General features: G+C 41.8%; 1 protein-coding gene across 4 annotated transcripts in view; it reads left to right on the top strand.

The window, feature by feature from the left end:
- CSMD2 (CUB and Sushi multiple domains 2) overlaps nucleotides 1-20,430 on the top strand; it is a 1,291,405-nt gene that overhangs the window by 735,379 nt on the left and 535,596 nt on the right. The window lies entirely within an intron of this gene.

Below are 20,430 nucleotides of genomic sequence, written 5' to 3'. Positions count from 1 at the left end.
GTATTTAAACCTATGTGTTGCGTTGTGTTTTGTTTTTTTCTGATGCACTACATTTTGGGTTATTTACACAACACAGGCATTTTGTTTCCCATCATGGCAATGAATAAGGGAAAAGCACAAACATGCAGAAATAAAAAGAAATAGATAAAAAAAAACTGCGTGTGCAAAACAAAACACAACGCGGTTATATACACTATTCATAAATACAAAGCTCTAATGCAAAAATCCCTTTATACAGCAACCTAAAGGAAATATCAGGCATTTTTAAGAAAATGATATCTACTTACCTGGAAGGCTATGTGTCCCTCGCCACTCCCAGACGGTCTCCCTGTGTGCGCTCCGTTGCAGATGCCAATCCGGTGAGGTCGGTATCTTTTGCGCCTGTGCGAGCACTGTTCGCAATCACACTCACATGGCCAGAAGATTTGTGCACAGTACTTCGCCTTTGCAGAACACTCTCACCCATGTGATCGCGAGTGGCGCAGAAGATACCGACCTTGGCGGGTCAGCATTTTCAACAGAGGGGACCCCGGGAGACCGGCTAGGAGTGGAGCTGTGGTGAGGGACACATAGCCTTTCAGGAGCTGGAGTAATCTCATTTTCTTTAAAACGCCTGATATTTCCTTTAATGGCAGTCCATTCCTAGGAGATTGGTGGTCAGCTGTCCATGTAAACAAGTCCTTCTTATGAAAAAAAGAAGACAATATCTAGATCTGTTAAGCATTCTATCTGCTGTAATACATTAAAAAAAGATATGTAATGCTGCAAAGCAAACATCCCCCTTTTATTGTGAGATAGCATTGTAAAATGGTGTCTTATACTGCTTCACATAAACAATAACTTTATTCTGCTTTTGTGAGCCAGTTTAGTTCTCCTGAATTTAGCTACTGACTTCATTTTCAAATATTTAACCTCAGACCATTTTGGGGAGTCAGCGATGTGCATAAATCTCATGGTAAGAATAAGAGGTTGCATTTGTTTTTTCTCTGTACCAGTAGCCTGTGTCATGGAAACTGGTAAAAAGGGAAACCAGGCCGGCTACTGTACATTACCGTACATGGATATTTTGTCACTGTAAAGGTGCAACTCCACTTCCTTTGAAAATTGCTACTAGCATACTGTATATCAGTGCTCCACAATATATTTTGCAATATGGTGTTAAATAGTGTCTTTCCATTTTATTTTGCAGACGGCTATGAATTTAATAGATGACACTACATTTCTATGCCAGTTTAGAAACTATACCTACTTTGTGGAGTACAGACTGAAGCAGGTGGTTTTGGCACTCAGCGCTGATCGACAAAACTAGGTGCTGCTATAGCAGTAATGCTATAGTGTGCGGGGCGCATAAGGGTAATTTGGGGTTTCCGCGATCCCTGGACCCCGAATTACTTCTTCCTCTAAGTTGCTATAACTTGGAGGGGGGAACAGTATTTAACACCACCAGGGATTTGTGCAGCAGGAGGGTGGCATACTTACAGGGCCGGATTTAAGCCAAGGCCGCCTAAGCCATGGCTTAGGGCACCACAGGAGCAAGTGCACCAAAGCAAACAGGCTATACTTATGCAGCATTTGCAAGCTTGCAAATGCTGCAATGCAAGGAAATCAAGCGAGTGCCAGACCACGGTACTCTGCTGCCAGCAGCCTGTGTAGTGGCCACCTTGCTCTCTGTGCACGCTTGCATTGTGGCGGGTGACAATGGACATGGGCAGCATTGGAGACAGAGGGGAAGAGGAAGCTTCTGCACTGGAGAAAAGCTGAGAAATGAATCGCACTGATGGCTGCTGCAGCATGAAGGCAAGCTGGCTACCTATACTGAAAGGGGGGGAGTGGAAAAAGGAGGGATTAAGGGAGTCATCTGGCTACCTATACTGGAGCGAAAGGGGGGAGGGGTCATCTGGTTACCTATACTGGAGGAGGGATCATCAGGTTAACTATACTAGAGGGAAGGGGTCATCTGGCTACCTATACTGAAGGGGGGCAGCTGGTGACAGTGGCATTGGGCGGTAAAGAGTACAAATCAGTCCCTGCGTACTTATGCATATGTCTACAGACAGCCTAGAAACTCCCCATTTTATAGCACTGATAAATAACTGCGCGATGTAGCAGTCTGTTACTCATGTTGCACACTTGAAATGATCCAGTGACTGACACTCTTATCCCATAGTCTCTTTAAAGAATTCCATGATTACACGTAAGCAAGCTAAAATATTAATCATTAATAATAAATCATTCATCTTTCCAATGTGTAGAGCTGAACAAAAGGGAAGCCGTATTTTGGTCAATATGCATATTTCAATGTTCAGTCATTCCAGACATAGGAGCTGGTATGCTAAGGTTAGATTCATACTATACTGAGGTGGTGCCATTGACAGTCAGAATGGATTCTATGTGCAATTCACTTTGACTTTGTAGGGTGTTTTCACCACTTCTGTTGTAGATAGCATGCTATTTATGACATGTCCGACCTCCATCCTGTGTCCAGAAAAGTTGTGCAGGACGGGACTTATATTCAAAATGTACATGTCAGAATATGTCTGAACAGATCATCTGCTTAGCGTCTGATCGAACAATGTGTCTGTTTATCCATTGTGTTCTGTTCAGAGAAACGGTACCTTTCCAAAAGTACTGTAAACTTAACCTTAGATAAACTAGAACTGAGAGTAAATTGATAAGAGCTTTCAATGAAGCCAGCCTAAAACGGTAACAAAAAAGTAGCTCCAGGAATCCACAAACTTTGACTGGGTTGTTTAAAAATCGGTCTTATGAGAGCATGATAGAATAACTTAAAATGAAGTCATTTATATTGGAAATTCAAGTAAAAGCCATTCTTACATATAAAAAACTTGTATCTAACCCCAAAAAAAGTGTCCGGCTAAATGTCTTCGCATTTGGGAGTGCTGGTTGAGAAACCATCAAGTGTAACTGAATAAACACTGATTAATCATGGTATTGTTCATCATTTTTAAGGTTTTTGGTCCTCATAAGTGCACCTATTTCCTAATATGTACAACTACACCCTCCACTGAACATGCCTTGTATGGACATTCCGTTTGCATTACAATATCTGATTTGAACAAATATTTGATATTGTTGTTTCAGTATCTGTAAACATCTGTGATCGATCTTATCACTTGTATTACCATGTCATTAATGTTTTATCATCATCTGTATGATGTTTTGCTTTTCAATAAACACATTTTTGGCTGAACAGCACAAAATGTTCAAATCCCATTCAGTGAACTATCTGCACACAATTTGTATGTTCTCCCCATGTCTACGTGGGCACTCTGTTTTTCCTCCTACATCCCAAAATCATACATATAAGTTTGTTGGCTTCCCCCTAAAAAGACTATGAAACTTACACTACACTATACATACAACATATGACTATGGTAGGGATTAGATTGTGAGCCCCTCTGAGGGACTTTTAATGGACAAGACACTATACTCTGTATAGCGCTGCAGAAGATGTTGGTGCTATATAAGTAATAAAATGAATAAAAAACATTTTTAGTAATGTATGTTAAGCAACACTCAGTAAGAACTTTTTAAAATAAATCCAGACTTTTGACACCTAACGATATGCGTCATTCCAATCTTAGTGAAGGAAACCAGCAGTGTATCCGTCTATTTACTGCATATGCTTTGGCTGTCCTGCTTCACTTCCATGGATGAAGTATTCAGTAAAGGCAAATATGCTTCTGAGAAAGACTTTTGTATGTGTCTTTGTATTATACAAGACAGGCTGGGATGCCTCAGAAAAAGATTTTGGTTCCTTATTTAGGATGTAGGCATTTAAAAAGCTCTTTTCTGTACAGATATTCTCTTGAGTCATAAGAAAGCACATTGAGTACTTCATGGATTTTTACTCTAATATCTCTTTTTGTCTGAGTATTTCTATTCAGTGGGTGTACAATTCATTAAGAATAGAGTCTCACCACACGAGTTCAACAGCTACACAAAAGTTTAAATATTCTTCTATCTGTAATGTGACTAATTGATAGAATAGGCTTTTCTTTTCTGTGCCAGATTTCTCTAATAAAGCTCCATTTAAATGGAAAGGATAGAAAAAAAAATCACACACGCAGAAGATCCAAACAACAAATGTGGTTATTTTTTATATTGGTGCTTTAAAGTGTACCCGAGGTGACATTTGACATGATGAGATAAACAAGTGTATGTACAGTGCAAAACATATTAATAACCAGGCTGTTTTATGTGTTTTAATTTGCTGCCTGAAAGAGTTATTTTTTTAGGCATGGAATTGAAAGCTTCTATCTTGTAGGTACCCTGTCTGGAATATAATAACCATCACTGATAAGCAAATTGGGCCTTGATTCACTAACCGGCACTAAGCCGGTTAGTGTGCCTTATCACTTAGTGGGCACAAACTACAGCGCTAACCTTATCTGAGGTTAGTGTGCCTTATCTGAGTTAGTGTGCCTTATCTGAGGGTAGTGTGCCTTATCTGAGGTTAGTGTGCCTTATCTGAACTTAGTGCCCCTTAAGGTAGCCATACACTGGTCGATTTGCCATTAGATCGACCAACTGACAGATCCCTATCTGATCGGATCTGATCAGAGAGGTATCATATGGCTGCCTTTACTGCAAACAGATTGTGAATCGCTTTCAGGCTGAAACCGATCACAATCTGTTGAGCTGCTCCTGCCGCCTGTCTCCCCCCCCCATATACATTACCTGAAGCTGGCTCCGGGTCCTCTTCTGCACCGCATCCCGCACCGCATCCCAGTGTACACTGTGTCACTCCGTGACCAGGAAGTTCAAATAGAGCGCCCTCTAGTGACCAGCGCCCTGGTCACTGGAGTGACACAGGAAGTTCATGTACGCTGGGATGGAAGCAGGAACAGAGCGGTGCAGCGCGGAGAAGATGCCCGGGATCCAGCATCAGGTAATGTATACTTGATCGGATCGGCCGCCGCTAACGATTCGCTCCCTACCCACGAGCGATCAAGGGTAAATTCCCGCACGGCGCGATCGACGGACCGATCCGATTTCGAGAGAAAATCGGATCGGCGGGTGCGTTTAGCGCGATCGATTGGCAGCAGATTCGATCTCAGTGATCGAATCTGCTGTCAAAATGGGCGCAAATCGGGCCAGTGTATGGCCAGCTTTAAGTAGCTTTGTGCACACTAAAAGATGCACAAAGCTACATCGCGCACTGCACCGCACACAGCGTAATGCGTCGATCTTTGCGTGCGGTGCGACGATCACGTCGCACCCGCTATACTGTATATGATGCGACCATAAGGTCGCATAGGATGCGGCGATAACGGTGCACCGATGTGCCGTTTAGGTCGCATCCTATGCGACCTTAAGGTCACATCATGTACAGTATAGCGAGTGCGATGTTATCGTGCAGTGCGTGATGTAGCTTTGTGTATCTTTTAGTGTGCACAAAGCTACTTATGGGGCACTAAATTCAGATAAGGCACACTAACCTCAGATAAGGCACACTAACCTCAGATACGGCACACTAACCTCAGATAAGGCACACTAACTCAGATAAGGCACACTAACCTCAGATAAGGCACACTAACCTCAGATAAGGCACACTAACCTCAGATAAGGCACACTAACTCAGATAAGGCGCACCAACTCAGATAAGGCACACTAACCTCAGATAAGGCACACTAACCTCAGATACGGCACACTAACCTCAGATAAGGCACACTAACTCAGATAAGGCACACTAACCTCAGATAAGGCACACTAACTCAGATAAGGCACACTAACCTCAGATAAGGCACACTAACCTCAGATAAGGCACACTAACTCAGATAAGGCACACTAACCTCAGATAAGGCACACTAACCTCAGATACGGCACACTAACCTAAGATAAGGCACACTAACTCAGATAAGGCACACTAACCTCAGATAAGGCACACTAACTCAGATAAGGCACACTAACCTCAGATAAGGCACACTAAGCGGCTTAGTGCCGGTTAGTGAATCAAGCCCTTAAAGCCATAAAGTTTTCCTAGCAGAAAACAACTTCTGAGAGAAGAGGGAGAGAAAATACATGCTGCCATATGCAATTCATTTTTTTCACCTGAGTTATCTCCTAGGAAATAATTTTTATTTTCTCTGTAAACTACATTTTCTGCATTGTACAATTGAAAAAGTACCTAAAAGTTGGTGAAAAACATACTATCAAATTTATTTTGAGTATTTTCTTGCTTTTCGCTTGAAAGGCATTTTATTGACAAGTTTAAAAATATCACCTAGGAGAAAACTCCAGAGAAAAAGTGAATTGCATATGGCCCATGGACTATTAACCTTTCTCTAACTCTGGGACACTTATTAGGCTGGCACTGAGCAGAGGACACAAAACATTGAATCTACTTTGTAAATGTTTAAATAAAAAATAAAACTATGGGATATCTAAAAAAAGTCATAAATGCAATTGTTTATCTCAACAGTTTATTTTCACCTCGGGTTCACTTTAAGTAAGTTTTTCTGCTGGTAAGTTCAAGTAACTTTTGCTGAATAAACAAACAGACAACAGAAAACTATAAAGAACATTTTAGAGCCTTCTACACACTGAATAATTTGGTGATGAGGTCTGTCAGTATTGATGGGACTTTGTTGCATTAAAATACCATATGGTACATTGAATTGTTTTAGTTTTATTGGAACGGCTGTGGGCAAGTGTAACACATATAAGAGTCCAGAAGCTGTAGCCAGAGACGGAAAGTATGACCTCCTTTTATCTAGAATGCAGAATGGGAGAAATAATGGATCCATGACTGATGGTACTCATTACGTGATTCTCCCAGCCAATAGATTTTGTTTGTTTGATGTATCGCTGGCCCTGGGCCATAGGCATGCACACTCCGTACAAATGTGTGCATTTCTGTGCATTAACTTTTGTTAATTTATTGCTTGGATCATATGGTTGTATCTCGCTCCACTGTATGTACTGCTTAAGGCCAGCTTTGACATGTTAATGCGAAAAGGAAGTTTTATTTTTTTGGTCCTGAACTATCATTTTCTTCCTTCTGTCATTTCACATTAACAGCTCTGTGCAACTTAAAATGTTCCTTTTGCTATCATCATCATTATTTCTATAGTGCCAACATCTTATGCAGCACTTAACAATGTATATAGTCATGTCACTTGCTTTCCCTCAGGAGTTCACAATTAGTGTTGCTTGAAAATTTTTCACTAAAGTAATTTTTCGATTTGAGAAAACATTTGCGAAAATATATCGTATTTTAATAATATGGTCAAAGAACCCTTTGTTTTTGTTTCTGATGCGAAAACTTGCATATACCATGTAATACTCTCATATACCATGTAATAACTCACAAAATGTTTTTTTATGGCATTTTTGCTTGAAAGTCGAATTTTACATGATTTTCATGAAAATGAATGTGAAAAGAATATCGGCATTTTCTCTACTCACTGCTCATAACCTAATCCCTACCATAGTCACAGTCAGTGGCCAATTTCAGGGGAAAACAATTAGGTTTCTAGTATGATTTTTTTTGATGTAGATGAAGACCTGAGTGCCTAAAGGAAGCCCACACAAATGCAGGGAGACTCATAGGAAAAAAGGGGGGAAGGGGATGTGGGGGAAACCAAGAGTCAATATGGTGTAGAAAGTTTATGACACAGGGAATAATTATACTCACATTCCTATTCTACAGCAGTGGCACATCTGTAGGCAGGTGGGGAGAACGAACCCGACCTCACTTGGGTTAAAAAGTGGCTCTCTGTACTAATGTCCAAAACAACCAAGGGATATACCCTCCATGCAAAGTGGTATGATTATGTAGGTGATTCAAAGGCTATAGATTCAGATGTATCTGCCCGCCTCTGGGAATGACAACTATATCGGGGAGTCCATTTTGGGTCGGAGGTCCATCAATCCTCCTTTGAAATGTCCACAGCAACAATAGTCCCAGTGAGGTCTCAACTCTTCACGGATTTATATCCAATCAATATTTATGGTGCATCAGTAGCAGTAGTACAGAGCATAACAGACAACATGACGTTTCGAGCGAAGGCCCTTTCTCATTAGGACTGTTGTTGCAACGATAGTTCAAAGGCACCAAAGTGAAATTAAATTACTAAAACAGTTAAAAATAGAGGAGGTAAAGGTAAACTTACCTTGCCTGAGGGAGTAGGCTACACTACAACTCATTGGAGATTCCACTCTCTTTATTTGCCTAAAGAAGCGGAAACCTACTCCCACGAAATGTGTTGCAATCTATGAGAGTTTTGTTCAGTTGGACCAATACAATTACAATTCTTAACCTTCCTGGCGGTAAGCCCGAGCTGAGCTCGGGCTATGCCGCCGGAAGGCACCGCTCAGGCCCCGCTGGGCCGATTTGCATAATTTTTTTTTTTGCTGCACGCAGCTAGCACTTTGCTAGCTGCGTGCAGTGCCCAATCGCTGCCGCTACCCGCCGATCCGCCGCTATCCTTCGCGCCGCAGCCGCCCCCCCCCAGACCCTGTGCGCTGCCTGGCCAATCAGTGCCAGGCAGCTCTATGGGGTGGATCGGAATCCCCTTTGACGTCACGACGTCGATGACGTCGGTAACGTCATCCCGCCCCGTCGCCATGGCGACGGGGGAAGCCCTCCAGGAGATCCCGTTCTTTGAACGGGATCTCCTGATCGCCGATCGCCGGAGGCGATCGGAAGGGCTGGGGGAATGCCGCTGAGCAGCGGCTATCATGTAGCGAGACTTTGTCTCGCTACATGAAAAAACACAAAAAAAATGTAAAAAAAAAGATTTGCTGCCCCCTGGCGATTTTTTAGCAAACCGCCAGGAGCGTTAAACCTCACCATTGAGTGTTGTTTCTGAGAGAGGAGGAGGCACATCTGAACCATGTGCAGGGAGACTTAAGCGCATGCTGAATCAAAAGTAGTGATTAAGGATGAGCAAGCAAAATGATCACGTTTTTAGCAGCCAGTAATGGCTTCACCATTATTGTAATTTGTACTCTCTGCAAAGTACACAGTAGCCTTCTTCATTTTATATGATATACCTTTCAGCTTGTGTCTGGACAGCAATTCAAACCATTCTGTTATGTACCTGCAGCTAACTGAGCATCAGCAGCTCTGGCGAATGATTCATATAAAGCATTAGACTACAAATGCCTATGGACCTCCATACCTTGCATTGACAAAGCTGTATGAAGGCTGAAATGAAAGTCTGTATGTAATTTTTATACTCTATAAAAGGAGTGACAAAAGCCATAATACATTGAACAATGTTTTCTCCCTTATGCAGAGAACCAAACAATAAATACATAGTCATTGTAAAAGATATAAACTGTGGAAGGGCAACCAGTGATACAAAATACCATTGTGGTAGGTTTGAGATCCCTTTGTACAGAAGGTAGTACTGACTTATTCTGTAGTGAACTACACTGTCAAACATAAAAGAAGCACATTGTTCAGAAGAGAATGTGCCTCACTTTTCTGATGCCATGTATCTTCATAGCAAAACCACACAATTAGCTGTCCACCTCTTAAAGAAAACCTGTACTGAAAAAAAGTTCCCCTGGGGGGTACTCACCTAGGTAGGGGGAAGCCTCTGGACCCTATCAAGGCTTCTCCTGTCCTCCTGTGTCCCACGGCAGTCTCGCTGCAGCCCTCGGAATGCACAGGCGACAAATCCGGCAGCCTGTGCAATATTTACCTTTTCGGGCTCCAGCTGGGGCGCTGTTGCGGCTCTTCTGACGGAGATAGGCGAAAATAGATGATCTCTATCGAGTCCGCTCTACTGCGCAGGCGCAGGTGACTTGCACCTGCGCAGTAGAGCGGCTCAACGGAGATCGGCTATTTCTGCCTATCTCCGTGGGAAGAGGGGATACTGCACCTGCGCTGGAGCCAAAAGGTAAATATTTACATCGCCGCCGCTCCGGGAGGATTTTCTCCGCCGCCGTCGGACCGAGGAGGACGGGGGAAGCCTCAATAGGTTCTGGAGGCTTCCCCCACCCGAGGTGAGTACCCCCTAGGGGCTTTTTCATTACAGATTTTCTTTAACAACAATGCACATCCTGTGCAGAGAAGGATTTATTTTAATACAGTTGTGCGCCTAAGTTTACCTACCCTGGCAGAATTTCCTCTCTGCTCTTAAAGATACGCAACAGCATAAAAATCTCTAGGGCCCGTTTCCACTAGCCGCTGTGGATTCGGACCGATTTCTGCAGCAGTGGGGCCCTTGAAGAAAAACATTGCTTTTTTACAGCTGATGCAAATCCTACAATACATCTGCAGTTTTTCTACTTCCTGCTTTCATGGAAGCAGACATATTGTTAACTTCCCGGGCTTTCAAATGAGCTTATCTGCCCTGTCGGTCAGCTGACGCACTGGAGAGATCAAATTACAATTTGTGATTAGACACAGATGAGGGGGAATTAGACAGGCTAAACTCTCTAAATACATACAGAGTGCATTTCTCTGTTTTCCTTCTGTCCTGTGCAAGAGTTCAGGTCCACTTTAAAGGAATACTATCAATACCCAAGTGCTCTAAAATGACAGTGTGCAAATAATGTCTAAGTAGCTGTGTAAACATTTTCCTACTTTTCATGTTAAATATCAGAGAAAAAAACTGTAATTTATTGAGGGTAGGATTTAGCTATATTGGGACAAATCAATTGCAGAAGGGGTGTCTGCTTCAATGCACAGTCAGAGTTGCATATCAGACTACAAAAAGAAAATATCAAACATATCAAACTCTGAAAGCAAAAACAGTATGAAAGCTGTGACAATTAGTTACATTTCCTCTGCTCTCTTCAGACACTTCAGGCAGAAACACAGGACACAGGAGCTGCAGCTGTTGGGAGCTCTCTTCTCTGTCACACACAGAGCTACACATAGAGTAAACTGATCAAGTGTGAGGGGAATTTCCCCTCTCCTCATGGCTCAGTCAGCTGTCAGTTTTGGCGTCAGTAAAGAGTGAAAGTATTTTGCTAACAGTAAACAAAGAAGTTGCTACTAAAATGTATACACCAGTACTTAGCAGCACTTCCCAAACAATTCCTGTGTCAATTGAAAAAAATATGTGAATCGATAGTATTCCTTTAACTATTTTTCAGAGAATATGAATGATAGCACAAACACTTTTCTTTCACTCATGGTAGTGGCTGGTCCAAGCCATTTATTGTCAAACAACTGTGTTTACTGTATTTTAAATCATTCAGCCAACCACTAAGCATGAGTGAAAGAAAAGTTTTTGTGTTATTCATATTCTCTGAAAAATGGTTAAGAAATCATAAATTCTGCCAGAGTATGTAAAATTATGGGCACAACTGTAGCTATGTTCTTTTTTGAACTTATCGTGCTGGAAAGAAGGGAGTAATTGCTGTACACAATAAAGTGCATTCAGGATACATGACAAAACATGAGCCTTTTAAGTCAAACAATCATGTACGCTGAAGATTAAAGGTATCCAAACACTATTCAATATGCTTAGTAGATCAGACATTAGATTTAACTAAAGAAAATTAATCTAACAAAAGTATATTAAAAATTAAAGCCTTCTTTAGTGTTTTTTGATTGTTTTCTTCAGATTGATGTGGCAAGCCCTGGGGACTGGGGGCTTCTGGACCAGTTTGCAGTTGATGACCACATAGGTTTTTACTGTTGTAAGCAATAAAACAAGTGATGGTCATGTTTCAGTTTCTGCTGAAATGTGATGGTGTATTAAAGAGGAACTGTAAGCAAGGATTGACCCATATCCCAATCAGTAGCTGATACCCTTTTTTCCATGAGAAATCTTTACTCTTTTATGAATAGATCATCAGGGTGGGTCTGTATGGCTGATATTGCGATGAAACCCCTCCCACGGTGTGATGTCATGACCACAGGGCCGGCCCTAGACTTTTTGCCGCCTGAGGAAAGAATTATTGCAAACGCCGCTCCCCCCCCCCACCCCGCGTGGGGGGGGACCACCGCCGCCGAGCTGGAGGGGTAGCGGGCAGGGCGGGGGTATTGGGCCTAGCAGCGGGGAGGTGGGTCGGACCCCCTCCCTCGCCTGGGTCCCCCGTCCTCCGCTCCCCTCCAGCCTTAAATAGATAAGAAGCGCAACTCGTAAGAGGCAGTGGGCGGGGAGGACTCACCTCTTCCTCGCTCGATCCAGCGTGCGCTCCACTGACGTCCCTTCCTGCAGCGCCGTCCACTTACAATACAGTGGGCGGCGTTGCAGGAAGTGACGTCAGTGGAGCGCACGCTGGATCGAGCGAGGAAGAAGTGAGTCCTCCCCGCCCACTGCCTCTTACGAGTTGCGCTTCTTATCTATTTAAGGCTGGAGGGAAGCGGAGGACGGGGGACCCAGGCGAGGGAGGGGGGGGGTCCGACCCCCCTCCCCGCCGCTAGGCCCAATACCCCCGTCCTGCCCGCTACCCCTCCAGCTGGGCGGCCGGCTCCCCGCACCCACCGATGGGCGGATGCCGCCCCTAGAAATTTGCCGCCTGAGGCAAAAGTTTCACCCCGCCTCATGAGTGGGCCGGCCCTGCATGACCATGGTCCTAGCAGTTACCTGTCTGTGAGCCTTGTGAGCAGTAGCAGCTGTTTCCAACTGCCAAGCAACGAGTATCTCCCTCTGTGCATATGTATATCTATAAAAAACAACCTTTTAGCTTTTCGCATTGTAAGGGGGTGTGGTTATAGATAATGGCAGTTGGTGCTGTATTAATGATGATTACATGCAGGCTGATTGTGGATCAAACAATATGAATGAATGACATGGCGAATATCAATCATTTCTTCTCTCTTCTAATTTTTAACTTCTCACTTTGCAATGTATTGATTTGTTTCCCTTTTCGCTTTCTCTGAACGTGGCGTACAGTAATATTCAGGCAGGGGTCACACTTGCTTAAGAGCCTGTACACACTGCTGCATTTGCGCTGCATTTTTAAAACGCATGCGATTTTTGAATTGCAAAGCCTTCATGAAAATAGAAAAATTGCATCGCACCAGTGTGTACAGGTCATCACGATTTTCATGATTTTTCAAAAGAACTTGATCTTTTTTTTTCGCACATTGCGTGCAATTCCCTATTGCCAACAGTCAGCTGCTCTCAGCTGGCGCCGGCCCAGAATACATATTCATCACAAGTGTGACCCTTGCCTTAAGTAACTGATCATTATCAGCCAGATATTGTTGGTTAACGTAGCCCACAGATCTTAGATAATGCTTAGAAGCTCCAATAGCCAGGCAGTAACTTGGGAGAAAGAATATTGCATAACCAAGCTGGTATGCAATGGCCGAGCAAATGTGTCAATTCTATACATAAGTAAACAAAAAAGCAACGTGAAATAAATATTAATTATTGATTTGTGTACTTAATAAAGTGGAACTGGAGTGATTACCTTTTGCACAAGAAAAGCTGAATCTTACTTTATGAATAATCTCACTGTATTGTTGATGAAAGGATTTGCCTCAACAGCTCAAAAGTTAAATACATCAAAATGAATGCAGAATTTGCAGGGAAGGTGTAAATCCCATTTCCTTCTGTGCTCAAAAATCAGGAGCTTTGTTGTGTTTAGGAAGCTTGCTGAAGGTACGTTCAAGCTTCCTGACTACACTGATTTTTGACACAGAAAGGCCGCCATGGGGATCTTTATATGTGCATTTTGATGTCTGAGAAGAAAAAAAAAAGTTTGTACATACAGTAGTGCTGCATCTGATCTTCACTTTATTTCTAACATTAAATGATAACTGAAGTGAGAAGAATATAGAGGCTGACATACCTATTTCCTTTTAAACAATACCAGTTGCCTGGCAGTCCGGCTTATCTATTTAACTGCAGTAGTGTCTGAATTACACCAGAAATAAGCATGCAGCTAATCTCATCAAATCTGACAATGTCAGAAACACCTGATCTGCATGCTTGTTCAGGGTCTGTGGCTAAAAGCATTGGAGGCAGGGGAGCCAGGCAAATGTTATTGCTTAAAAAAAGGAAATAAATATGGCTCTCACTTCAGTTGTCCTTTGAAGGCATTGGGAATCGTGAAAAAAAAATAAACCAGATACTTACCTAAAAGTACCTGAAATACTTGCAGCGGCAACTCCTCTGGTTTAATCCCTGCCGCAGGGGACTTCGGAAATGTTCTGAAGCTGAGTCCTCCCAAAGACAGGTGGCTCCATACTGCGCAAACGCGAGTGCATGAAAGAGGGCGCTCGCGCGTACGCAGTATGGAGCGGCCCATCTTCAGGACCACTCTGGCTCCCAAAGACTTCTAAAGCCCACCTTCGGCGGCAGAGTGCCAGTGCTGGAACGGGGACCGAGAGAGGAGCAGGAAGGCTCTATAGGACCCAGAACATTCCCTCTCCTTAGGTAAGTATCTGACTTATTTTCGGGGGAATTAATTCCCATTCACTTTAAAGGCACTCACGCTCATACCCGACAGCATTTTAAGCACTTTTACTGACTGACAGCATTTCAGGCACTTTTATTGACCTAATGAAGCGGGCCGAGACTGTGAAAAGCGTTGTCTATAGTGCATGAATAAATACCTTTTCCATTAATTATTGGTTTGTCCTTTTGAGAAGATAAGTCATTACACTTCTCACCTATATAGTAGCTTTAGTTGTTGTCTATCATCAAGGGCGCCTCCACCAGTGTTTTTAGTATTGCTCAGAAGATGGGCATTCCATGCTGCCTGCTGAAATTTTGATGCAGTTATCACCCCCTGATTTTCCTGCGCTCTTTTGGCAAGAAACTAATCTCATGGTGAATTATTGAGTCTTTCATGTGTAGAAGTTTTCTAAGAAAGAAGGGCCCGATTTGCCAATTGCCACATGATTGAACTTTGCATTCTCGCTCATCCCAACTGACATATATCAATGCCCAAATACAAACAAGCTAACATTGTGGAAGTGGTCCTGTGTACTGAGAAGTGCAAAGATTTGTTCACTGGGGAGACCGAGCAACCCCTCAGTCAGTGCATAGAGCAGTTTGTGAGGGCTAACTCTGGGGGTCAAGGCTCTGTTGTATACTTACACCTTAAGGAGAAGGAAAATGTGGTGCACATTTAGAGCGGAGTAGAAAGCAGTTTTAGAAAAGGGAAGAAAGCCATCCATGTCAAACTGTAGAAAATCATCCCTAAATTTGGCAGGGGGCCTTTACTAGCAATGATTATAGAAGTTCAATCTTGTTTCTTAATCCTTACCTAGATGTTTAAAGACAATACTCCACTTCAGTCAGTAACCTCATCCGCATTGTCTATCACATTAGACTTTTTTTCTGTGAAAGAGATGAAATGTCTTCATGAACATAAAAAAAAAACAACCATTTGAAGCCTTTGGCTAGGCAGACATACTGTATTCAGGGATGGTTTTAGGTAAAATGGGATCCTGGTAAAAATGAATGTGGGGGGCCCTTAGAAATGTATACTGAGCTAGAGATAGCAAACTGGTGACCTCTAAAGTCTCTGATTTGTGGGATCCCTAAGGAGCAATTTCTCAGTTGACCCTATGGAAGCACTGGCCCTGTCTGTATAGATACTGATTTTATGACATGCTGTTACAACAGTCCATATACAAAGATCTTCTTCTGGTTGCATATTTGCATTCCATATAACTTTTAAAGGGAACATGAAGTTAGAGGAATTTGGAGGCTGCCATCTTCATTCCCTTATAAACAATGCCAGTAGCCTAGCTGACATGCTGATCATTAGGCACCCCTGCAACAAGCATGCAGCCAGTGGGGTCGGACCAAAGCCAAAGCATTTGATCTGCATGCTCATTCTGGGCCAGTCACTTTGAGTATTAGAGGCAGAGCATCGCCTGCGGCCACACAAGCCAGGAGCGCCAGCTCTCGTCAGAGGCAGAGCATCAGCCCAGAAATCAGGCAACTGGAATTGTTTATTAGAGAATGGAGATGACAGCTTCTGTATTCCTCTCACTTCAGGTTCCATTTAACTGTAAAGTTTAAAACAATTTTGGCCTAGAACATGTATCTAACCTCAAGGCCTGAAGTTTCAGAGTGTTTCACAAATGCATTCAGGTTTTCTCTGATCCTTCTCTCCTATTTGAGGCATAAAACTATCTGGATCACTTCCAAATACTTTTGTTCACCCCTCCAACAGCTAGATATATTTAATTTGCTTTAGTTGTGTTTGTTGAGTGTTCTGGGCTGAACATCTCAACATTACTTATTCATAAAAGTTTGTAGCGGTTCTTCACAGATGCCAGGTGTGGTCTCTGAAGTAACCTCGGAACACAGGCCTTTGTGTTCTACCAGCTCTTGCGGCTGCTTTCAAATAGAAATGGAGTCCAGGTGGGTGTTTGAGAGCCACGTATAGAAGAGATTTTCCGAGGCCATGGAAGAACAAGCTATTTAAGTAGTTTTCACCTGGAGAGATCCATTCATCCACCATAATTGTAAATTGCCAGCTAGGATATACGGCCCCGCTATTTACAAAGTCATTTTGCTTTAAAAAGAACAATAATTTTATGACTTGGACACACTTCACAAGTAGCTCCTTAAGTCTTTTTACAGCTCAGGAGGTCTCTTGTTTAGGGGAAAAATAAAATGTATTTTGAGTTTCTTCTTTATTCACTTATTTTATTATGTTTATTGACTGTGAGGCTGAAAAGGACTTCTGTACATATTGTTTGCATGTGGTATGTGCCTGCTCTTTCTTGGAGTACCCAGACAAGTTCTTTCTGTTTCCCTCACTTAAAGCTGATTATCCTGCCCACTATCTACACACAGTCAGATTTGAAGCATGCATTAACAGCATAGATTCTAGACTAGTAAGTACAAATGAGACAGATTAGTGTTTTCTAAACACAAAGTGACAGCTTAATGAAATATTTCTGACTACAGAGGGCACTGTTTAACCTCTGGGACTGCAAACTAATAGGAATGAACAGGGACATAATAGCCTTAAAAGATCCTCGATAACAGATATTACTATCTAATAAACTACTGCATTGCCTTTAAGTGGCAGTGCACATCCTAGTAATGAATGAGCATCCTCAATGAGGTCACTGCAGTAAAAAAAAAAAATGAAGCCACTCACAAAGGACTTAAACCATTTATGCAGCTTGTGATTCATAACAAGATGGTTCCTTGGTGAGCCTAGCAAGTCATGGGGACTAATTTATGCAGGGACCACAGAGGTCTTACTCCTAATGACATTACATTAAAGTGTTATGGACATTATTTGTGCTGAGATAATAACATTAAGGTAAGAGTGTTATTACTACAGAGTACAGATCCCAGGCTTGAAAAGAAGTTACATTTTACTGTATGAAATGTTGATGGAAAGGTATTTTGTTTCTAATTTTAAAATACAAAACACTGAGATGTGTTGAGAGCAAATTGTTAGCGGAAGAGGCCTTGCCCTGCCCCCCATTTTAACAATGGCATATGGAGCACAGAAAAACCAAGATACATTGTGTTTGATGTTTCACATTTGATATCTTCCTACCTATGTTTCATATTTTCCTATCTGACCTGTTGCTGCTTTTTATTACAATAATTTCCAACCTTACACTAATTTACAGATCTTAGGTGGCATCTGTGATGTCTTGTGGTGGTTTTGTGGGTAGATCTGAGCATATTGCTGTACAATAAGGAATTGCAGAACAGGAAAAACGAAACAGAGTATGTTTTATGACTCACAGTTAATCAGTCTCCCAGTCACAAGGGTGATGATCAACAGGCGAGCATCTACAAATCTCCAGATACATCTGCTGCTGCTATTGTCCTGTGCAGCTACAAGTCTATGCTAAAGAATTCCTAGAGTAATAATACATTTTGAATCTTCAGTTGGCTCTAAGGCTTCTCTCAATTAAAGCTTGGCCCAAGACCACTCTTAAGACTAATCTGATATGCATGTCTCTTCCTGTCACAGTTATTTTGCAAAAATGGCTAAAGCAATGTTTGAAAAATTTTCGATCAGCCACTCATTACAGAAACAGCAGAGACAATCTATTTCAAATGGTTTTAATAAATGAGATGCCACCTGATTTAAACTAGATAAACACTTGATCCTGTCACAGCTTTGCTTCATAAATTTCCTCCATGGGTTTTTGATCATTACCTTCTGCATCATTCATATCTAGTTTCAATCATTTTATTGCATTCCTGTGTACAGTTATAATAAAACAAGAACAGTAATGGGACAAAAAGAGTTGCCACACACTGGCTTACAAATGTGTAAATTAATGTTATTAGCAAAAAAAATAGGTCAACACTACCCAGCTCAAAGTCCACCCAATTGAGAGTTGCTGTAATACAGGATGTGCCACAATATAAAATTGAATATCTCACCCAGGTAACAGTGTTTTGAGTGCCTGTAGCTGTTTTAATAAGCAGCAATATGTCCTCCTGGCTGTAAAGGGAGTCATTTGGAAGTGTCTATATTTCTTTCCTATTATCCAATGCCAGTTGCTTGGCTGCCCTGATGACCTTTTGGCTGTATTAGTATCTGAATTGCACACCTAAAACAAGATAGCATGATCTTACATGGAAATTGCCACTGTTTTTGCCATTGCAAGGTCTAATAAGCAGGTGATTTATTTTGGCAGTCAGAGAAGTCAGACTGCAGTGACAGTTCTCCTGGAAACTAATTAGAGGTCATAACACTTCTGTATGTCTGTGCAAACACTTATAACAGGCCAGTGATTAAGAATCCAACAGGCCATCATTTCTTAGTGTGGGAGATAAATTAACAGCAGCCATGAAAAATGCTCAGAAACCTCAATCTCTGCCATTAAAATTAAAATAAAAACATGGAATTCTAGGAAAGTTCTATTTAGAATTTGTGCTACGCATACAATTATTTATCTTTATACTTTAATTTCACACAAACCAGGGGAGAACACCGCTCTACTCCACTTACCCTCACCACAGTGCTCGACCTGGGCAGCTAGTCCAAAATCAGGCAAAAGGAAGAAGGATGGTCCGCACTTGACAGTGAAGTATAGAACTTTATTGTGGACATATCCAAAATTTCCACGGCAGGCTTTAGATAGCTGACATGTTTCGGACTAACCGTCCTTATTCATAGCTCTGAATAAGGCTATCCCATAGCTATGAATAAGGACGGTTAGTCCGAAACATGTCAGCTATCTAAAGCCTGCCGTGGAAATTTTGGATACGTCCACAATAAAGTTCTATACTTCACTGTCAAGTGCGGACCATCCTTCTTCCTTATACCTTAATTTCACTTTATGTTAGCTTAAGATAGGAGGCTAGATCTTTCCCCACCCATCACTTTGTATTTGCTGCACGATGCATTTAAAGTCTAATAGAGCTTTGAAACAGTCCTTCTAGTATCCAGATATATAATATCAGTAAATATTGCATATACACATACATTTAACTGAGAATTATGCAAAGTACTTAACATACATTGGGCAAGTAGCGCAACAAATATGTTAACTATGCGTTGCTGTGACATTTAAAAGCCTGTACACAAATGTCACCGACTCTCCGACTCACATCATTGTATCCAACCACATGATCTGCATTGATCTGATATAGACTATGATACCAACCCATTCAAAACCCCGATACTGTAATGCTTTGTTGTGCTCTCTAAGCCAGGCTTAAAACATCTGGCAGATTGAAGCACCTTATAAAAAATGTCAAAGTACCTTTCGTGCCAATAATTCTCCTTATTGTGGCACTGCAGTAGTTCACTTTAACGATGACATTCTTTAAAGTGAACTACTGCAGAAAAAGACCTTAAAATCTATATTTTTGTGGTGGGACACTCTAGGACGTATTGATTTCCCAGTGCAAGGCGGCTTCACTTAATGTGACCCAGTTTTGACAACACAGAATAGTGTGATCACTCTTTCTTTCATTGCTATAAAAGCATCAGCTTTTTATTTCTCACTTCAGGAAACATGTTCTGTCAAGCAACATGCAGTTATACAGGCCAGTCTCATCCAAGATGCTGTATACAGACTAACTGATGTCATATCCTGTGGTCTACAGTAAGAGGCAGTAGGAAGTACTTTTGATGTAAGCCCAATTCTTTCTTGAAATAGAGGTGTACACAATTTGTAAAATTAATCCTTTTCCTTTAGGAGTGTTAGGACTGAAAATTATAGATCTGGAGCATGCTCAGTGGAGACATGAATATATTATTTTATTTAAAGGACCAATCCAGCAAAAAAAGTAAGCAGTTAAAATCTGACAGAACCAACAGATTTCGGACTAGTCCATTTCCTCATGGGGGATTCTCAGGATGTTGTATGTTTTCAAAAGCATTTCAGGAATGCAAGATTAAGTGCCAAAATAGTAAGATACCAGCCAGCCTTCCTACTTACTTGTACACTATTTTGTCAGTTAGTCTTAGCAACTGCCATTCAGGAAATGCTTTTGAAAACAAAGAAAACCATGAGAACCCTCCTCCATGAGGAGATGGACTAGTCCAAAACCTGTTGGATCTGACAGATTTGAATTGCTTACTTTTTTCGCT

The sequence above is a fragment of the Hyperolius riggenbachi genome, chromosome 2 (genome assembly GCF_040937935.1).
Source record: "Hyperolius riggenbachi isolate aHypRig1 chromosome 2, aHypRig1.pri, whole genome shotgun sequence".
NCBI classification, from domain to species: Eukaryota; Metazoa; Chordata; class Amphibia; order Anura; family Hyperoliidae; genus Hyperolius; species Hyperolius riggenbachi.
The sequence above is the reverse complement of the archived record's forward strand: the minus strand, read 5'-3'. Positions and strand labels throughout refer to the sequence as shown.